This window comes from Ipomoea nil, unplaced genomic scaffold (assembly GCF_001879475.1).
Source record: "Ipomoea nil cultivar Tokyo-kokei standard unplaced genomic scaffold, Asagao_1.1 scaffold3162, whole genome shotgun sequence".
NCBI lineage: Eukaryota > Viridiplantae > Streptophyta > Magnoliopsida > Solanales > Convolvulaceae > Ipomoea > Ipomoea nil.
In genome coordinates, this window is record NW_017619590.1 from 2017893 (window position 1) to 2033228 (window position 15336).

Consider the following 15336-nt stretch of genomic DNA (forward strand, 5'->3'; position numbering starts at 1 on the left):
TTGTATTCTGTCAGTGTAACTTTAGTAACGAGATATTCCGTTAACTATTTATTATTCTTAACTTACTCATTGATTTTCATAAGGAAGATCTTAGGTTCGAACCTTACTAATCAAATTCGACATAATTGTTAAACATATACTATGAATATGTTAGAGTGTATTAAAAAAATACAATATAAAATTTAACATGAACTTTGATCAATTAATTAGAATCACGCATTGCCAACTACCATGTAGTGTGATGCCATCTGGGTTACCATTCTAAATGGATGGTCATAGGTTCGAAGTATAGAACATATACTACTTTGTAAAGAATCATGAGTATTTCAAAATAATAATAATAATAATAATAATAATAATAATAATAATAATAATAATAATAATAATAATAATAATAATAATAATAATAATAGAATCACGCATTCGACATTTATGAAATGATACACCTAATTTACAGTATATACTCAACATAGATGAGAAACTATGTCTATATATATTATCATTGTCTTTTGGGGGAAGAATGATTTGATTCTGTTTTTGAAGGTGCACTGCGCCAAGGCACTAGAATCGCAAGGAAACGCATCAGGAGACTAAATCAAATCAAGAATTCATTTCTGGGGAAAGTAGAAACAAGAGGAAGCAGTATGGATCACGCTAATTAATAGAGTTTTGTGTTGCAAAAATTATGCTTAGGATACTATATCCAATGCTTCCCTCTAAAATTGCTATTGCACATGTTAATCCAACATTTCTGCCACATGTCATAGTTATACATTTTTGAAATATTTACTTTTATAAAAAATTTGATAATCTTGCATTGACCACTATTAATTGTTTGATTTAGTTAAAATATCAATATAAATGTTTGGTTAATTAGCTTTTTGAAAAAAAGAAATTATACCAAACAGCTAATTTACCAAACACTTTTCTACAATCGACTAATGTTATCAACTATTCACACCATCTAATTAACACAATCAGCTAACAGCTAACAGTTATCAGTTAACAGCCATTTTATCAAACAGGACCTAAATGATACTTTAATAAATTCTGAAACACTAATTTAAAAATATATATTGAATATCAAACTATTTGTGCAATGCCGGAGTGGTAATTAGTAAATTAATAAAAATCGGAGTCTCCTCTATGAATATCATTTAATGATTAAAAAAAATGTCAATTTACTTATAATCATATAATGATTGATAAATTTTCAAAAAAAAAAAATATAATGATTGATAAGATGGTCAAAAAAGGGTAATGAATGATGGAAAACCACATTGTTCCCAATAGTGGTCAAGCAGGCAAAATGACCTTGCAAGTCATGGAAGGATCAAATAACCACGTTGGAAATTGGGGAATGACAACACATCCAACCCCACACGTATCTGTAATTATCTAAAAAGAGAAATGTTTGAAAAGAAAATTATTTTTAAAAAAACCCTTAGTACATTCATCTAAAGTTATTTTTCTTTTTAATATAGTGGAGAAAAAATAAAAATTAAAAAAATAGAGGAAATAAGACCTTGCCCAAAAATTAACAAATACTATATAAAGGGTCTAAAAATTCATGCATATCAACAAGGACGGATCTATAAATTTTCTTTAGGGGTGAAAGATTATAACTAATTAGATATTTTGAAAAAAAAAAATGAAACACTTAAGGGTCAAGCTATAAATATTGTTGATTAGGGATGAAAAGCTAATTAAAATACATCAAAACACACACAAAAAATATTCAAAATCAAATATGAAACATAATGGTTAGAGACGGAAGAAGTATTATATGACCAGGACTATGTGGTCTAATGGTACCCGGGTTGGACTTCCATTTGGAAGGTTGTGAGATCGAGCCTCAGTGAAGGCGTTATTGGCTATTTGTGTTTCAGTAGGTTGAGAAAGTATATGAACAGATACTACAGTGTAATAGAGCTAGCAGCATTCAAAAAAAAAAATTAAAAACATAATAGGTAGATAAATTTTTATTTTATGTAATTTATTTTCATATACTAAATAAAATGATTCATATTTCATAATGAATAACATATACGGCACAAATAAAATGAGACGGAAAAAATATTATCATTTAAATAGTTAGAGAAATTTGTATTTTATGTAATTTATTTTCATTGATTAATTATTAACTTAATAAATCCATAGCTAAGCTAACTAAAATATACCATGGTATTACTAATAACTAAAAACAAATCTTTAAAAGCAGCTTTAACTTTCTTTTCTTTACCGACAGCACATAAAAGGCAAATCCCCAAAAGTTAATCATTGCCTCGGAGTTACATTTCAGCTTTATTTAATTTTTCATATTTAGTTTTATTTAATCTAAAATTAGTTAGAAATAAAATAATTCAATTATTTATTGCTAATATTTTGTTAATATAATATTGTGAGTAAAAGACATTTTTGGTCCTAGACTTATAGTGGCACAGACAATTTTAGTCATCTTTAAAAAAAAAATCAGACAATTTGTGGATACTCTTATTGTGACGAGGACAATTTCGGTCCTCCGTCAATATTCCAGTTAGATGGCATGTTAGATATGGGGTAATTTCGTCTTTTTAGACCTCCTTCCTCCTTCCTTCTTCCTTCTTTTAATTTTTCCTCTTACTGAGTACTGACTACTGACCAAAAAAAAAAAAAAAAAAAAAAAATCCATCGTAGAATTGGAGATCTCAGCGAACTCACCATTCAATTTCGTTTGTTTTGGTAGGGGTTTAACTTCCAAATAGATTTCTTCCCCAAGCTAGGGTTTTGATTGTGGCCAAGTTTTCTGGGTGGAAGAGGCGGGCGAGCGGACGAGAGTGGTGGCGGTGGCGGCAGTCGCAGAGATTGGTCATGCGGAGGATGGGAGGAGAAGGGTGGAGAGAGAAGAGGTGGCGTCGGCGGAGGCTCAAATCTGTTCGGATCTGGGATTTGAAACGCATCTGCTCGGATCTGGGATTTTTCGCACGTTGAAGCTGATCGTGAACTCCATGGGAGAGGATCTGTTCTGGGCAATCAGCGGCGGCATCGGTGAGAGCTTTGGGGTGATTTTAGCCTACAAAATTGAACTAGAATGGGACCGTCGGAAACAGAGGTCGTCATTGCCAGATCTAGAGCGCCCCACGTCTACTACACGCTGGAAAGGACCAAAGGTCGCCAGAGCTCGTCGAGGAAGACCGTCGTTGCCGCTGTCGACGAGAAGAAGAGAAAGAGAGGGAAGCGGAGCTCGTCGCTGCTAGAGGGACTTCTCTCGTCGCCACTACCGCACCCTGTCGCTGCTTCGCCGGAAAACCAGAGGACGCCTCCGGTGGGGTGTTGCAGCTGTTGGTGAGCTGTGCTACTGTCGATTTACCATTGAGAAGAGGGAGAGACGAGAGAGAGAGGGAGAGAGAGAGAGAGAGAGAGAGAGAGAGAGAGAGAGAGAGAGAGAGAGAGAGAGAGAGAGAGAGAGATGGGAAGAGAGGAGGAGATGGGGGTTGCTGGTGGATTAAACTTGTTTGTTGTTGGCTAGGAAGAAGAAGGTTGAGGATGGGTGGTATTGTGGCTGCCATTGTTGTTGTTGTTTTCGTGAATAGAGAGAAACAGAGAGAAAATGGGTCTGTTGTTGAAAAGACGCAATTATCTGTGCTAAAACGGGGCATCTAACGGAAATATTGACAAAGGACCAAAATTGTCCTCGTTACAATAACAGTGTCCATAAATTGTCTGATTTTTTTAAAGAGGACTAAAATTGTCCGTGCCACTATAAGTGTATGACCAAAAATGTCTTTTACTCTAATATTGTGATATTCTTCGATTCTCATTTCAGTTTTTTTTTTTTTTTTTTTTTTATAGTTTTTCTATATTGTTTAATAATTTACCTGTTGTGAATATTAAAATTTAAAAAAATATATATAAATTATGATGTAACATTGTCATATTAATACATTTTTCGTTAATATCAAATTTAGTCCACGATTTTGATAAAATTTTATACAATAGCACTTTTAATTATGTTATGCCAACCTTCCGAAGGCTACTGGTCTGGTCTACCACGGCAGTAGACATACGGTACATTAGTACGTACCGCCCTGGTCTACCGGTATGTTTTGCGTTGCGGTTCACTCACGTCTACCATTTCCGGAATGGTACTGTACGTGGCTGTACGTTTCGCGTTGCGATTCACTCTCGTCTACCGTTTCCGGAACGGTACGGTACGTGCCTGTACAGTTCAATTGACTGTTGAAAGGATTAATTCAACTGTTACGGAATTAATTCCAATTTTGAATTTTGAATTAAATCTCAGTTAGTGGCTGTTGTTTCAGGTGTTACAAAGACTGAAATAATATCAGTTTTAAATGTCTAAATGAATGCTATTTACACCACCTTCTCCTATATAAGAAGCTGTAGTAGCAACAGATTTTCAACACACAGAAAATGAGTTAATTCCAGCATTAGTCTTCTGACAAATCATGATTTTTCACAATTGGTCCTCGACTTTCAATTCGGACAATTTAAACCCTTAACTATCAAAAAGTTTCCAATATTGGTCCTTCCGTTCCAATATGGTTAAATAAACGTTAAAATGAGGGTTAAAATAGTCTTTTAACATCCATAGTGTATAATACGTAATGAGTCTCCTCCATATACGTATTAAAATCAAAATACCCAGCCCCCTTTGTACTATCTGCTCTCTCTCTCTCCCTTGGCTTCACCCACCATCACAATTTCTCTCTCTCCGGCGACAAGATGCAACCCCATCAACGGCCACCAAAGCCATCGCCACCTCCATCCTCTCTCTTTTTCACTCCCCATCAGCTTCTTCTCCCCCTCACCTTCCATTTTCTTTCCTTGCCAGCAATCGCAGAGAAACACAGTAGATTTGGCAAAACAAAGATGGCAGTGGATCCGGCGAAACAGAGATGATAGCAGATTTGCAACGTCTTCTTCGCTTCCGGCGAGCTCGGTCAATAGAAGGCAAGCTCTGGCGTAGCAGGTGGGTGGCGGCTGCTGAACCTTCGTTCTCGCTCTGATCCCTCCCTCCCTCTCTCGTCAGTAACAACGACGGTTGGCCCACTTCCCGGCGAGGGCAGCAGGTCCGACGACCTCCATCTCCGGTGAGCAGTGACCTCCATCAATCGCGTATATGGAGGAGAACTATGATGTATTATGCGCTATGGATGTTAGATCTTCATCCACCGCCTTGGGCTCTCTCCTCGCCGGAAGTGGCGACAGCGGCACCAGGCTCGACGACTCTTTCACATAATCACATCGCCACTGCCGCCGTATTCGCAGTCGCATCCACCCATCACACACGCGTCCTTTCTTCCCTCTCCTTTTTCCGCCATGGTCATAACCGCTTCCTTTTCCCCGGCGGCGAGGCCAATTATACGGTATGGATGTTTTTTTGTGGGGTGGGGGGTGAAATACGCTATATGGGTTAAAAGATGGTTTGAGACTTTATTTTAACGTCGAATTAACCACATTGGAACCGAAGGACCAACATTAGAAACTTTTTGATAGTCAAGGGTCTAAATTGTCCAAATTGAAAGTCAAGGACTAATTGTGGAAAATCATGATAGTCGGAGGACTAATGATGGAATTAACTCCACAGAAAATATATTTTCCAGCTCTCAAAACTCTCTGCTTCTACTCCTTCTTAGCCTACTGTGTTCTAAGCTTTGCTCTTGTTCGTCGAGTTCTTTGTTTGGGTGCTCAAACACTGAATCGTAGCACGTTTTATCCTGGGAAACCTAGGCTACAACGCTCCTAGCAGTTGTGGGAGGTAGCAAATAAGGTTTTAAGGAAAGGAACAATTTCTTTCAACTCGTGCTAACCTTTAACCAAATCATCCACCCTTTCCTTCCCAATTATTTACATTTCCATATAATAATAATCTTTTCGTATGATTATTATTTTGGAGTATACCAACAAGAAACTACCCAAGAATTTATTCTAAAAGTTTGGCTTACTATTACACTTAATCAGCTGAAGAAATTTAATATCTTAGTTATCTCTCTATTTGATTGACTTTTAGTATCTCATTAGCTCGTTAAGTCATTGGGTACAAAATTTTAGTCCTACTCTTCAATTAAGTATAGCAATAATTCAAATTTTGATAATAATAGATAATAGTGAGAAACTTACATTTTTACCTAATGATATAAAAGATTGAAAAACAACTAGAAAATGGATTTGATAACTAAATTTGGTAATATCACTAAAGTTTATGAGTTAAATATGGTCAAATTAGTTGACAAAACAAAATAATAAAATATCACCAAAATCATAGACTAAAGGTCCATTTCGAAACTTGACAAATGTTTCTAAAAATATTTTTTTAAAAAGATGACTCATTTTTCATTAAAAAAATTATTTTATTGGTGTTTGGTTGACGGTTAAAATATTATCTTTTTTTGTTTGGTTGAAAGTTAAGTTTTTTTGAGATAAAGTACAAATAAGTCACTGAATTATTTGACAAACATCAATTAAGCCATCGAACTTAAATAACCCTCAAATAACTCATTGAAATCAAAAAAAAAAAAAAAAAAAAAAGAGCAAATAAGCCACTGAACCCGGAAAAAAGAACAATTAACATTTTTAACAAGTTAACTCCAAGTTTTTGCTGACTGGATTACCAAATATTTATTTTATTTACGTTTCTTCTTATTAATATTAATATTAATATTATCCACATACTTGGATAGTATTATACTTTAAATTAATTATAATCAAAATAGTTTTGTTTTGTCGAGATTTGATTTATTTATTTATTTATTATTATTTTTTCACTGGATCTTCTGTTTAAATAATAATAATAAATAAATAAATTTGATCTAGACAAGACAAAACTATTTTGATTATAATTACTATAAAATATATAGTGGATTATAATTAAAAAAAAAACGTAAATAAAATAAACATTTGGCAATCTAGTTAGCAAAAACCTAGAGTTAACCTGTTAAAAATGTTGATTGCTCTTTTTTCCGGGGTTCAATGACTTATTTGGGGGTTATTTGAGTTTGATAGCTTAATTTATATTTTGCAAATAGTTTAGTTGTTTATTTGTACTTTATCCTCTTTTTTTTGTTTGGTTCATTTTCCTAAACAAGAATGCATTATTCGTTATATAATAATAATAACGACAACAACAACAACAACAACAATAACAATAGCGGTGGTGGTCTAGACACTAGCTTGAAAAAGATGAGAGAGACAGAAAAATAAAGAATTCACAAAATATCATCCAACTAAAAATCTATGAAGACATGTTCTGTCAAATTAAACATTTTTTTGTTGACCAAAATATATATTTTTCTTGACTTTATATTTTTTTTTTTTAGTACCTACACATCAAAAAATTCAAAAAATGATGACTTTCAGAAGTTTTTTTTTAAGTTTTCAGACAGACCCTAAATTTGTATATAATTTTCTTTTTTCGTGCGTCAGAGGGGCACGACGGGGGAGGGGGGGGGGGGGTGCAAGTTAGTAACTCTTCTCGTAGCAATGGATCTTGAATCGCTTTCCAAAATGCATGCTCTTAATGCCTTCTAGGGCCTAGGGGGTTCTCCATGATTAAAGTCCCCCAGCTATTGTCTTGACCCAAGTTTGCAAGGTGGTCAGCATATTGATTTCTTTTCCGAAGATTTGTTTGGCTTGAATTTAATTTGTATATAATAGTCTCATATATATTGGCATTGTTAACGGTTAGAGCAAACGTTTCAATTTATAAACACGCTCTTTATTTTATTTTATTTTTTTGTGTACGATTACACATTTACACCTAATAGTATTAATTTTTGTTCTTAATTTTATTAACTCTCAAAACAGTTCTACAAAAAAAATATAAAAATAAAAAAAATATAAAAAAATAAATCTCGAAACTATATTGATGTGTCATAATACATTGATATAATAGAGTTGCCCCAAATCTTTTGCAATAAATCGTGGCAAATACTAATATGTCACCTTATTATAAAGTTGCTTAATTCACGTGCAATCAATAAGAATTTCGAAGTATATAATTAGACGTTTTGATATATTATATTTTAAAATATGATATTTGAAAAATATAATATGTGTGTGTGTGTTTTAACATTTAATTTAGATGTATATAATTAGACGTTTTGGGAATGGAGCAGTCTTAAATTTCCAGTCCAACTGTTCCACCCAAAAGAGGTATCTGCAATTCAGCGAGAGGATTAGTCACTGTGTCCGACTGTGAAAACCCTGAGTATACCCAAAAAAAAATTATTAGACGTTTTGATATATTATATTTTTAAAATGTGATATTTTAAAAGTGATATATGATTTTTTTAATAAATAATTTGTGCATCAATTCGAAAAAGTAGGATTGCGTTGGATTTTTTCGTTTTAAGAATCAGATATTATATATATATATATATATATATATATATATATATATATATATATATATATATATATATATATTTGACATTAATTTATTTTAAAGGCTTGGATATAATTATAATACATAATTAGATATAAGTGTCACAAGATACAACTAATTATTATTAAATTTTCATATTTAAAATATTTAAATATAATTACCATAAGGCACAAAGATGTCATATTTTAATTTTAACCAATAGGTCTAAATAAGAACAAATTGCACTTTTGGTCCTGTGAGTATTAGGGTACTGACAATTTGAGTACGTGACTTTCAAAACTCCTAATTTAAACATTTAACTATGCAATTTTTGGCAGATTTGGTCCTCCGGGCCAAATTGCCGGCCAATTTTGGCCGGAAAAACATAAATTGGTTCAAATTGTGAATTGACGAGGGTAAAATTGTCATTTCACTCCCTTCTTCTTCATTCTCCCTTTCTTCTTCGTTCTTCTTCTTCTTCGCCGTTGACGAACAGACAATCCCATACGCCCCTCTACCTATGGGCTTGATCGGAATGTACTTAGTATCCACTTCAAACACTGTTTGCCACATTCTGTAATAATGTTTTCCCGGCGCCCAAATTCCGTTCGGTGGCTCCGCCGCCGTCGCCATTCCGCCTGCAGGTGCCAGTTAATGCTGACTCCGCAGTTATCCCCGCAGGGCAGAGGATTTGGCAGATTACGGCGTTTTAGATCTGCGAACTCTATGGGCTTTTCAGTTCTGTTGTCGAATGGAACGAGAAGAGCATCCGCCGGCAAAAGCAGGGCGAGCGCAGTGGCGCTACACACTTTTCCGGGATTAGACTTGCAGCCGCAAGCGCAAGTGTTGCAGGGGACGACGGATTCGTTGAAGAATGAGGAGAAAGATACGCAACATTTGGGCTTCTGATCATCGCCGGAACGCGTGATATTGCACACCACTTGCCAACTAGCCACCGCCGCGGTTTCTGGGCAGACCAGTGGGATCAGGGAAGAGGGTGGGGCTCACTCTCACCGGCGGCCCGCACACGTAACCTTCGCCGCTAGAACTGCCGTTGATTTTCCAGTTCTGCGGAGGAGTAAGCTCGTTTATGTTAAGATAACCCTCCGGTCAACGGCGAAGAAGAAGAATAACGAAGAAGAAAGGGAGAATGAAGAAGAAGGGAGTGAAATGACAATTTTACCCTCGTCAATTCACAATTTGAACCAATTTATGTTTTTCCGGCCAAAATTGGCCGGCAATTTGGCCCGGAGGACCAAATCTGCCAAAAATTGCATAGTTAAAGGTTTAAATTGGGAGTTTTGAAAGTCACGTACTCAAATTGTCAGTACCCTAATACTCACAGGACCAAAAGTGCAATTTGTTCGTCTAAATAATTAAGAGATAACTTCATGAATGAATTTGAAAATAACATTTTTCTATTAATAATTTAATATAATCATTTGAATTGATACTTGGGTACGTGACATACTTTATGTGATAATGCATGTACTGTTGGGGAAAATTGCAACGTCAACGCGCGATCTGGAAGCCTTTTAAGAAGCACGGACACTATTGGTGTATGGTTGAAAGGAAATCTGTGCCGTGTTATAATAACACTACCTTAAAAGCGTTATTTCCCCGGTAACGGTGCAGTTAGGACCCTGGCACGCTTTCGACAGGCTACACAGACCTACTACGGATAGCTTGCACTAGCAATCACGTAGGCGAACCTCACTATTGCTTAGACGAAAGGAGGAAGAAGGAGAATATATTAAATGATTCGAATTCAAGGTCTGTTTTGAAACGATGTTGGGAGCTGCTATTTATAGTAAGCAGCCCCCCCCCCCCATCCCTTCCACAAAAGTGGAAGGACGTATACCGTCCACAACCAAGCGCAACATGCGCTGTTCACATGAAGTGCGCATGATGAGCTATCCACCCATTCATTTCCACCTTTGAAATTTTCCAACAATCCCCCACAAATTTAAAGAGGAAAGGAAAAGGAGTAAGGTCTGAGCAATACAAATGAGTTGATCTTAATGTCAGTGTTTGAGAACTTGAACTGACACGTAGTGACACTGAGTAATTTTCTTCCCGGGAGTGATGTGAATCTTGAACTCACCGGTTAGATAAATTTTGAACTCGAATGCTCACACCAACTCAAAAAGCAGGTTCTACAAAAGTCAAACTCTTTGACTTCTTATGAACACCCTTAGTATTAAAGAATGTTACGTCTGTCTCAAATATGGACTTCTACCCTGTCAAAGTCTATCACAAAATAGACTTTTAACTCTGACAAGTCTTACAACATTATAGATTTTTTCCGTCTTGTGAAGTCCATCTCAATACAGACTTTTAACTCTATTAGGTCTATCTCGGTATAGACCACCATTAAAGGCTTATAGAGTAGTTAAAGACATAAATCAGTTGTAAGTCTTTTCTTTCTATCATAGGCTGTTATTTGCAATGCAAACGACAGTTTGTGAATCACAATGAAGGAAGGTGTTGGACACCCCCAAAATTACACGGTTATCACCATGTTTCTTAGCCACTCAACTTCTTGGGATAACCCCATTATCTTTCATAAGAGGCGGTTAGCCCTTTTCTACTCAAGTTAGGGGTCTCTTTAGGTCTATCTCAACATAGACCATGGTAGCCCTTTTCCACTCAAGTTAGGGATCTCTTTAGGTCTATCTCAACATAGACCATCCCAATTGAGTATAAGAGGCTAAACTTCCAATGTGGGACAACATGGATAGGCAAAAGGAAGCCTTTCCTTTTAAATGCTCCCAACAATCCCCCACCATTAAAGGGACTTAGGCTGATGCTGTCATTGCCTGACAACGATCAAAACAAATTTTCATGCCAGTGTATAAAACTTGAACTGTCATATAGTGACATTAAGTACTTCTCTAAACGGGAGTGAGTTTGATCTTGAACTCATCGAATAGACAAAGTTTGAACTTAACGCACTTAATTTGCTTTGGTCGCTTTAAAATATGTGAGGTCATACTCTTGACCCTGAGATATCCCCTGTTAGGTCTATTCTAGGATAGACCTTCAACTCTGTCAAGTCTACCTCAACGCAGACCACCATGACTGGCTACAGAGTATCTATGGGCACCACGAGCACTTTGTACTCATGTCATTATGCGGTGAATTCATTAGGTTTGTCTCAACAAAACCACCATTTCTCAAAGAGTTATGAATTCATTAAGAGCTGTAGCTCAACCTCACATGCGGTGAATTCATTAGGTTTGTCTCAACAAAACCACCCTTTCTCAAAGAGTTATGAATTCATTAAGAGCTGTAGCTCAACCTCACAAGTACACACACTGTCGGAATGACTAACTAGTGTACTATTTTGTAACTCTTTTCATGGCTTCGTTTGACCACTGAAGTGGGATCCACCACGAATTCATTACCACTTGGACTTTAAGTCCTTCCAATGAGTCAACGACTAATCCTCATAATTAGCCCTCAAGTAAGTTGATTCTCTTGACCAAACTTACATGCACTTTGACGAGTACTTCGTTTACTCGTAAATAATCCCTTGAGATTTTCATGTTTAACATGAAACATTCTCTTTCACCATTATTCTCAATACCATAGAGAAACTTTTGATGAAAATATAAGGAGTTTATTACCCCCACAATGCAACACTTACAAATATTTTTGTCAAGCGTATTTGATCTCTTACCCAGACTGATCTTTGGTGCCCAACTTTAGCTCCTTTGTAGACTGAGTTTTGCCGATTTGATTTGTGGAGCATTATAGAAGCTTCGCACTCTGCCTGATACATGCTCAACAGTTGAATATATTTCAACAAACTTGGTTATCTCAATTGATCACAATTACCCTTTAACTAGGAATTATAGGTATTTCAATATGACTCAACCAAGAGTTTAAATAATATATATACAAATGCTAATTGTTAGTAAGCCATAGAAATAATGTTGTCCACATGCTACATCAAGTTGAACAACATAATCACAAATTTCACATCATATTCTTATAAGAAATTAATCTCATACAAAAGGAATATGTTTGAGCTCATATTTATTCGGAATATCTCTCAACAATGAGACTTCAGAGTTGCCACTAGCACAATTTTTCTTTCCCTTAAGGAATTTAAAACTCATATAAAGCATTTATAGGATGCAGATCAATATTACTATTGCAGTACTTCAACAACTTCTATTGCAAGGCTTTGATTGTATTAGCAACATATGAAAGTCATCCTCATTTCAGGTAAAGATCAAGTGGCGCTCTAACTAGCCTGCATGATCAACACCCTACTTCTTAAAACTCCCAGGTCAAGTGGTGAAACCGAAGTTTACTTAAAAACCATCTTCCTAGATAGAGTGTTCAAGAATGATGACTTTTCCATGTTCTCACTAAATTACAATTGAAGCCTATGATATATGCTCTTAATTTTATACAAATAATTTTAGTAAAAAGTTTGAGCAATATCTATGCACAAATTATTTCAATCAATGTCATTAGTATTCAAAATACTAAAGAAATAAGTACTACTAAGTAATCAAAATCTAGACAGCTCAACTAGAATTCAGTACTAAGATAACCATACTTCATGCGAACCCTTAGAACTAGAGCAAATATAGTTACTCAAAATAACTATTTATTTAAAGAGACTCAATACTCATCTTGCTCTGTCAGATTGACTTTTGCTAGTTTTGCCCTTCTGATGGTAGCACTGGTGTGCTCGGTGTCCTTGTTTTTTGCATGTAAAACACCTTCCTTTGAACTTCTTGATTTTTCTACTCCTTTTGTTGTAGACAGTTCTGACACTTTGATTTTCAGTTTCATTGGCACCGTACTTTTCTAACAGTGATTCCCAAATGACTTTTGCCGAATCTTGTTTGACATAGACATCGAACAAATCGTCATTCATTTGTGACAGCAGGTATCCTTTGGCTGCCGCATTGTCATTTCTAAATTGAATCAGAGTTACACCCGGTTCTTGACCCGGAATGTAATCTATTTCAGGACTGCTTTCTCTCGATTCTTCACCCGGAGTGTAATCAGGTTCATGGTTACATTTTGTAGCACCAAACAGAGAGAACAGTGTCGGAGTAGGTTCAGGTGAAACTGAATATAACACGTAAACCAACTTTAATTGTTCGAAAAGAATAAACATTCTTTTAGCTCACCTACTGTAATTTTTCCCATCAAGGGCGGTGATTTTTGATAGATCCGGTATGAAAGTAGGTGCCATAATGCTGAAGGTTGACTGTTGCAGAATAACGCTTTTAACTGTTGGGGAAAATTGCAACGTCAACGCGCGATCTGGAAGCCTTTTAAGAAGCACGGACACTATTGGTGTATGGTTGAAAGGAAATCTGTGTCGTGTTATAATAACACTACCTTAAAAGCGTTATTTGCCCGGTAACGGTGCAGTTAGGACCCTGGCACGCTTTCGACAGGCTACATAGACCTACTACGGATAGCTTGCACTAGCAATCACGTAGGCGAACCTCACTATTGCTCAGACGAAAGGAGGAAGAAGAAGAATATATTAAATGATTCGAATTCAAGGTGTGTTTTGAAACGATGTTGGGAGCTGCTATTTATAGTAAGCAGCCCCCCATCCCTTCCACAAAAGTGGAAGGACGTATACCGTCCACAACCAAGCGCAACATGCGCTGTTCACATGAAGTGCGCATGATGAGCTATCCACCCATTCATTTCCACCTTTGAAATTTTCTAACATGTACATCTCTATTTTAAGTACTAGACATGATAGAAATCTCATTACTAGATTTATTCCTATCAAATGTACCAAAAGAATAATATGAACTTTATCGCAATCGATATAATATGAACAGAGATTTGAAGCAAATTACATTTTTCGTACATGGATTATGTTGGTAAAAATATAAATGGAAAGTAGCAATGTAAATGTAATAATAAGCTCAAAGCTTTTGTCTTGATTGCTTATAGAGAGATTACAAGTCGCCGAACATGTAGTGTGATGGCATCCGGATTATCCATCCAAGTGGATATTCAAAGGTTCGAACCCCGGTGGTGGGGGCTTAGATTCTTTGGGCTGAAAATGTTTGAGAAAGTATAAAACAGATACTACCTTGTAAAGAATCAAGTATTTCAAAATATATTATATATATATATATATATATATATATATATATATATATATATATATATATATATAGAGAGAGAGAGAGAGAGAGAGAGAGAAAGAGAGATTACAAGTCATGTATGTGAGTGGGTATAATGTACGATAACTTGTGTCATCTCTAAATTAATATATGTTTTGATAACTTGTGCCATAAGTTGTCATCTCTAAATTAATATATGTTTTGATAACTTGTGCCATCTCTTAATATACTGATAATGATTTATATAGAATAAACGTAATGGATAATTCATACTAGTAGTGAAAAAGTAGATTAGCCGGTTTCAGCTCCATATCATCTAACAACCTTCACTTATTACATATCGTCTAACAACCTTCTCTTACTTCTTACTTAATTCATATACTCGGGTTGTATAATCCGGACCCCCGAGTTCATATAATCCATCATTGGTGCTCTTGTTAAGAGCGGCTGTACAAGTTTAAGCGCTCTCCCTGCTATCATTCATCCGCCGCGATGACAAGATCCGGGCTGAACACCCACAACTCGCAGGATTCACGAAACACGCGCGACTTCTCCCTCGCCAATCACCCTAACGGGACGACGGTAAGTCGACAGACCGTGCCCGTGGGGACAGGAGGGGACCTCAGAGATCAGATCAACGGGAGTCGGCGGGGGGCGGCGGAGACCGAGGACAGCTCAGCAACAACCGCCCCCGCGGCGGGTCGGCGCCGCTCGTTTCGCCCCCGATTCCAACCCCCAGAGAGGAGGCGGCCGCGCTCAAGCAAGCGGCGGCCGCGTTGAACCGCGTCGCGGAGGGGATAAGGCGGGGTGCCCCGACACCTCCACCCCCTCTCCCTTCAAGGGGACGCA

The 15336-nt window shown here is 36.4% G+C and overlaps 1 long non-coding RNA gene across 1 annotated transcript; it reads left to right on the top strand.

Moving 5' to 3' along the window:
- The first annotated feature begins 224 nt into the window (after nucleotides 1–224).
- On the top strand, nucleotides 225–14479 carry LOC109167455. Its single transcript, XR_002051860.1, has 2 exons — nucleotides 225–279; nucleotides 14381–14479. It is a non-coding gene; the product is annotated as an uncharacterized LOC109167455 (long non-coding RNA).
- Nucleotides 14480–15336: the final 857 nt, after the last annotated feature.